We start from the raw sequence: 6,969 nt of genomic DNA on the forward strand, positions 1-6,969 counted from the left end.
GTCTAATATAATAGATTTATATTTTAAACAATCTGCAGCTACATATTGAAAAATAACAGTCATCAAAAAATCATGTATGAGAAGCTAGATCATTTCATGACTCTTTAGAACATGTAGATGTATAAGGCAAGATAGTAAGAGAAACAATAAAAGTGAAACGTTCATGAACTTGGGATGCCATTTAAAAATCTGTGGTGAATGTTCGTCCTCAATCTGACTTCCATAACAAGACCCCTACAGCACAAAAATTAAAAATCAAGAATAAATAAAGGGGATAGATTCAAACTAAAAAGCTGCTTCTCAGCAAAAGAAACAATAATGTGAAGAAAGAACCTACAGATTTTATACAAATCACTTCAGTAAGAATGGCAACATTAATAATACAGGCAACAGTAATTGTTGGTGAGGATGTGGGTGAAAAGGAACACTCACACATTGCTTATCAGATTGACTCCAAATTGGTGCAACCACCATGGAAAGCAGTATGGAGACACCTTGAAAAACCAGAATGGAAACATCATTTGACCCAGCGATCCCTCTCTTTGGACTATGCCCAAAGCACTTAAAAACACCATACTACAGGAAAACAGCTGCACCAATGTTTATAGCAGCACAATTCACATTAGCTAAAACATAGAGCCAACCTATGTTTTCTTCAACAGATGAATGGACAAATAAAATGTGATATATGGAGATATATATATATATATATATATATATATATATATATATAAAATTTGCCCCAACAATGGAATATTACTTAGCTTTAAAGATGAATGAAATTATGCCTTTTGGTGGTAAAAGGATAGAGTTGAAGAATATTATGCTAAGTGAAATAAGCCCCCCCCACCACACACACACAAACACAAAGGCCAAATGTTTCCTCCAATAAGTGTATGCTAATTCACAGTGGGGGTGGGGAAGAATAGTTATTTAGATTAAGTAGAGAGGATTGCAGGGAGGGGAGGGAATATGGGGATAGAAATGATAGTAGAGTGAAACAGACATTACATATAATACATAATATATATAGATGCTAAAGCACTCAGCAAGGGAGGGGGGGAGAGAATAGAAATTCAGTGGATTAGACAAAGTTGGATTGAAGACAAGAAAAGGGAAATAGGAGTACAAATGACAGTAGAATGAATCAGACACAACTTTTCAATGTTTATATATAAATACACCACCAGGGAAGGTCCACACCATGTACACCTCAAGAATAAAATGCTGACAAAAATGAGTTTTATTCCATGTATAATTTGTCAAAATTTGCTCTACTATCATGTATACCTAAAAAGAGTAAGAAATTTTAAAAATGACAAGGGAAAATTTGTATACCGAGAAGGTTTGTGAGTTAAAATTTCTTCAGTGAATGGTAATGTCATTAAGGTTAAATAAATGTATAAAAGAGTACCTTGAGCCCATATAAAACAACAATGGTATATAGAGCTGCCCATGTCAGTCTGCACAACTAGCTATAATCACAAAAAATTTGGTTTACAACTCTTTTCTATTTGTTTTACAAAGCAGCACAAGAACAATACTTACAAGTTGAGCAGAGAGGAAACATTACATAGCAGTGTTATGAATACTATGAATAGTGCTGTGGGAACTCAAAGAAAGCATTCCCAATTTCCTCCCCCATGCAATAAAAATCATGCAGTTGAAAGATACACTACTTACTGATTAGATAACACATACATGTGTTTGTGACATTCAGTATGTGGGCAGCTGCTCAACTTGGCAGGTCAGATCCAATAGATAATGAAGACACTCTCTTCACACGAGACAGTGTTTCCTTGAGTAATAGTATAAAAGCAAGAGAGAAATCAAAAGGGAAAGACACAGGCAACTGTATTGCCAGACTAGGAAAACCCAACCACTGAACCTATGTACTGGGGAGTCCCAAAGAGCTTCTCAGGGTCCTGACTGGGAAGTGCTGGGCAGAGCATCCTCTCCACAGGTGAGTCTGAAGTCTTGTTCTAACTTGTATTGAAAGTGAGGCCGAATAAATACAAGTTAGAAAAAAGAAAACTTCATTCCAGCATCGTGCATGACCTGGTGATCCCCTGAAGAACACCAAGTCCTCCCAAGAACAGGTCAGATCCTAGAGGAGGGAATGATAGCCTTGAGATGAGTAAATAAATTGGGATTCCAATGAGTGAGTCACCTAGCCAGATGCATTGAGAAATCAGCATTCTTTATTTCATCAAGGACTGCAGACATCATTCCATTCAAGAAAAGGGAAGATCTTTAGTATTTTCCATAGACCTCTAGGACTGAATCTTCCCTCCTTGCCATATAAATAGTTTAAACTCTCATAGGTAAAATGAAGCCTGTTTTCTGCATAAAATAATGTGGAGATAAGCATGAAACCTAGATATTTACGCTTTGGAATAAAGAATGGTGAGAATATTATTCTCCTAGAACTTATCATTATATTTCAATATTTATTTTCCCAAATAAACTTAAATGAAATGTTGGTGGGTGGTATTTTGTTGACCCAAAGGCTCACATATAAAGAGAATATTGTGTTTTTACATTCTGAACAGGACTTGTAGATGAGAGTCTAGCGGTTTATTTCAATCAAAATTGTGTTTCTCTCTCTGTGGTGTCATGGGCTCTTGGAGCTATAAGATCTGAGGAGGAACATCGTTAGTTAATAGTATCTTATAATTACTGGGTTGCAGAGGGTTCTGGGAGACCATGACACATGCTATCTATCACATGTTATACTTATTATCCAATAAGTATAACAAACATTATATTGTAAATTATTAAGTAGAACCAAAGGGTCTACAAAATCAAAATATATAATGAAATAAAAAATGTGGGGGCATAAATGCTCCTACAGTATGTCTTTCTTTTTATAGTCATCGTTTTACATGTTTCTATTTAAATTTTCTACTGAGCATGCAAAACTAATGAGGTGGTCCAAAATTGTGATATTTTTCCTACACTAGAGGTGAGTATAGTCACCTCAGTGATGAACGTCATAGAATTCATGAGGAACTGCATGGTTTATTCAGTCCAATAGTCAGGATGGGCCTATGGACCATGTGGATTCCCCAGGAAACATTAAGACTCTTTCCCCCTTCAGCAATCCTCCTTTATTGCCTGAATACCCATGTTGGCTCCTAGTCTCTTGGGTCTTTCTCCTCTCCCTGATTGGGAGCTTGTATAACTCTCCGGAGTTGTAGATCCCTTAGGGTGTACTGCTATTCTATAAGGTGAAATGTTAAACTCATAATTCAAACTAGGGATATCTGGGCATTATTTTAGTATCCCTAGGTCCTTCCTATAACTCTCTTAATTTTTCCATAATTACAAACAAGAGCGTATATAATTTACATAAATAATATTCTCCAAATTATACTTGATTAAACATATGAAATAATTAATGGAGACGTTATAGCATTATTTACCCAATAGAATGTTTTACTATTGCATCGATCCAGTAGCAAAGTGAAAGTGGGAGATGTGTGACCTAATAACATCATTCAATGCATGACAAAGTTAACATTAAGAAATTCACACTTTATTTAGCAACAAATTGCATCTGTAATGAAATATAAGTAAAAACGCTCTGTAACACTGGCATGGTGGAACATGCTGTGACCATAGGGATGTAAGAAGCTTTGCAAGTTCAAAGTCAGGCTCCATAATTAATGAGGACATATGCAACTTAGCAAACCCTATCTCTAAATAAAAAAGAAAAAAATCTGAGGATGTGGTTTACTGATTAAACCCCTAAGTTTAAGGGGCTCTGAAAATTTTAAATTTCATATAAATCTTAAGAAACCTCTGATAATCAACTCTGAGAATTATTATTGATCCAGAAAAAATGAGACTCTTTTGTAATTGTTGATTTATACTAAAATTATATCCTTTTAGGGATACACAATTCTATACTTGTATTTCCTTATTTCTACAATATCAGCTAAAGATGCTAGAAAATTTTCAGCAAATGTCAAAAGCAATTACCCATTTTCTACATTTAAATGATTTTTTCCCTCCTAGGTCCCAAATACTTCAAGGGATGGGCTATAGATAAGAAACTTACTACAATCTTTATATTTGTCAAGGTGTTTTTCTAAATATTGTGCTGTTATCTAAGGTACACACTTTGGACAAATGCTACTCCACATTTGCTACAGATATGACGTCAGTAATTAAAAAATGTTGGAAATTTGAATACAGTCTTGGACACAATCTATGGGTTTCTATATGCTATAAATCCTGCAGCGTTTTAAAAATGTTGGATCAATGGCCAAAAGCTTTACAAAAATTTTTCCACATGTCCTCTCACTCGTATGAATTCTGAGGTGCTGAGTAGGGTGTGAACAATTATTGGAGACTCTGTCACCTATTTTATATTTATATGATTTCTGTGCTATCATATCTCTGGTGTGAAATAGTATTGAACTACTGTGAAATACGGTTGATTCATCCTTAAAGACACTGATGCAATGTTTTCATTGTAAAAATTCTCCAGTATAAAATCTATAATGTTTAGTAAGATGTGATCTTCAATATTAAAAGCTTTACCATTCTTCACATTTATACGACTTCTGTCTAGTATGGGTTCTCTGGTGTCGAGTAAGTGATGATTGTTGATTAAAATCTTTGCCACATTCTCTACATTTGTAGGGCTTCTCTCCAGTGTGGATTCGCTGGTGATGAGTAAGTGATGATTGTTGACTGAAACTTTTGCCACACACTGTACATTTGTAGGGCTTCTCTCCAGTGTGGATTCTCAGGTGCCGAGTAAGTACTATTTTTTGATTAAAACTTTTGCCACATTCTTGACATTTGTAGGGCTTCTCTCCAGTGTGGATTGTCTGGTGCTGAGTAAGTGATGATTTTTGACTGAAACTCTTGCCACACCCTGTACATTTGTAGGGCTTCTCTCCAGTATGAATCCTATTGTGGTAATGGAGATGTGAGTTTGTATTAAAACTTTTGCAACACAGTTTACATTTGTAGGGCTTCTCTCCAGTATGAATACTTTTGTGCCAATTACACGGTGAGATGCTATTAAAAGCTTTGCCACATTCTTTGCAGCTGTAGGGCTTCTCTCCAGTGTGAAATCGCTGGTGGTGAGTAAGTGATGATGTGTAACTAAATCTCTTGCCACACACTTTACATTTGTAGGGCTTCTCTCCAGTATTAATCCTTTTGTGACAATTATGCTGGGATGTCTACTAAAAGCTTTGCCACACTCTTTACATTTGTAGTGCTTCTCTCTAGTGTGGATTTGCTGGTGCTGAGTAAGTGATGATTTTTCACTAAAACTGTTGCCACACACTTTACATTTGTAGGGCTTCTCTCCAGTATGAATCCTGTTGTGGGAACCAAGATTTGAGTTTGTATTAAAACTCTTGCCACACACTTTACATTTGTAGGGCTTCTCTCCAGTATGAATCCTGTTGTGGCGATCAAGATTTGAGTTTCTATTAAAACTCATGCCACATACTTTACATTTGTAGGGCTTCTCTCCAGTATGAATTCTCTGGCAATTTTTAAGGCTTGGTGTTTGACTGAAACCTTTGAAAAATTGTTTACATATGTAGGGCATCACTCCAGGGTGTGTCCACTGGTGACAAATAAGATTTGAGCTTTTATTAGAAGTTTTGTCACATTCTTTACATTTGCATGGCACATCATCTGAATGAACACTGTGATGTTGAGTAAAGTTCTTGAGTGCATTGCATTCTTCACATTCGTAGGTCTTCTCTGCAGAATAAATTTTTTCGTGTTGAGTAAGGGTTGAAAAACTTTTTAAGGCTTTCCCACACTTTTTACATTTACAAGTCTCTCCTTCAGTATGAATCCTCTGTTACTTAACAAGTTGAAACTTTTCACTAAAAGTTTTTTTTCACATTTTTTAAATTTGTAGAATTTATCACTGTCATAGTATCTGCTGTGTTTAAAAAAATATAGCAAAGCATTTGCTTGCTCAATATCTTCTATACATATAGGGCTCTTTTTCTCTATTAATTTTCTTGTATTAAGCAAGCTCTGCACTGTGGTAAAGAGCCCTTTAACATATCTTACACTTGCAGGTTTTGTCTTGGCTATGAATATTTTAATGAATACTAGTTTTTGATCACTAAAGCAAGACTTTCCTTCATTTTTCATTTTGGTAAATTTCCTTCAGAAAAGGACTAGGATTTCTCTATATTCATAATTTTTATCACCAAGGTAAATATACTGGTCATTACTCAGGGTAGAGACATGGCTTAATATGTTACTTATAGCATTATCTATATAGTGCACTTTCCAGAAATCTGTATCAGAATTGTCATTGAGCAATATTGGGAAGTAGAAACTTTTCTACAATTCTTTTTTTTTAAAGAGAGAGTGAGAGAGGAGAGAGAGAGAGAATTTTTAATATTTATTTTTTTAGTTCTCGGCGGACACAACATCTTTGTTGGTATGTGGTGCTGAGGATTGAACCTGGGCCGCACGCATGCCAGGCAAGCGCGCTGCCACTTGAGCCAAATCCCCAGCCCTCTACAATTCTTAATATTGTCCATTTGGGCACAAGGAGAAATTCATCTTTTGTTTCACAAAAATGGACATTTTATAAAGAAACTTCCAAAAGGATCACTTTTAGAAATATCTTTTCTGTACAAATGTTTGACTGGTATTTTAACTCAGTGCTACTTTTATACTTGGCCAAGTTAAAAACTGATGCATGGACTAGATTTCAAATTTTCCACATTGCCTTTCAGTTCAAAAATGGCTGTGGATTTATTGTTAAAGACATATAAAACTCCTCAAAATAATTGGAATACATTGAATTTTTGTTTCAGATATTAATTGTCTCAGGTGTCTTTTGACCAAAAAATTTTTATCATAAATAGAGACTACTGAGTGATTTTCAGTTTTTTGAACTTTACTCTCACCTATATTTTCCCATTGTTTTCTTGGTTGTAGATAGTCAAAGTCACACTTTCCATATCT

At 35.2% G+C, this 6,969-nt stretch overlaps 1 pseudogene; it reads right to left on the reverse strand.

Moving 5' to 3' along the window:
- Positions 1–4,544: 4,544 nt before the first annotated feature.
- LOC144250641 (uncharacterized) lies at positions 4,545–5,578 on the reverse strand (annotated as a pseudogene).
- Between the last annotated feature and the right edge of the window lie 1,391 nt (positions 5,579–6,969).

This window comes from Urocitellus parryii, chromosome 16 (assembly GCF_045843805.1).
Source record: "Urocitellus parryii isolate mUroPar1 chromosome 16, mUroPar1.hap1, whole genome shotgun sequence".
In the NCBI taxonomy this organism is placed as follows: Eukaryota; Metazoa; Chordata; class Mammalia; order Rodentia; family Sciuridae; genus Urocitellus; species Urocitellus parryii.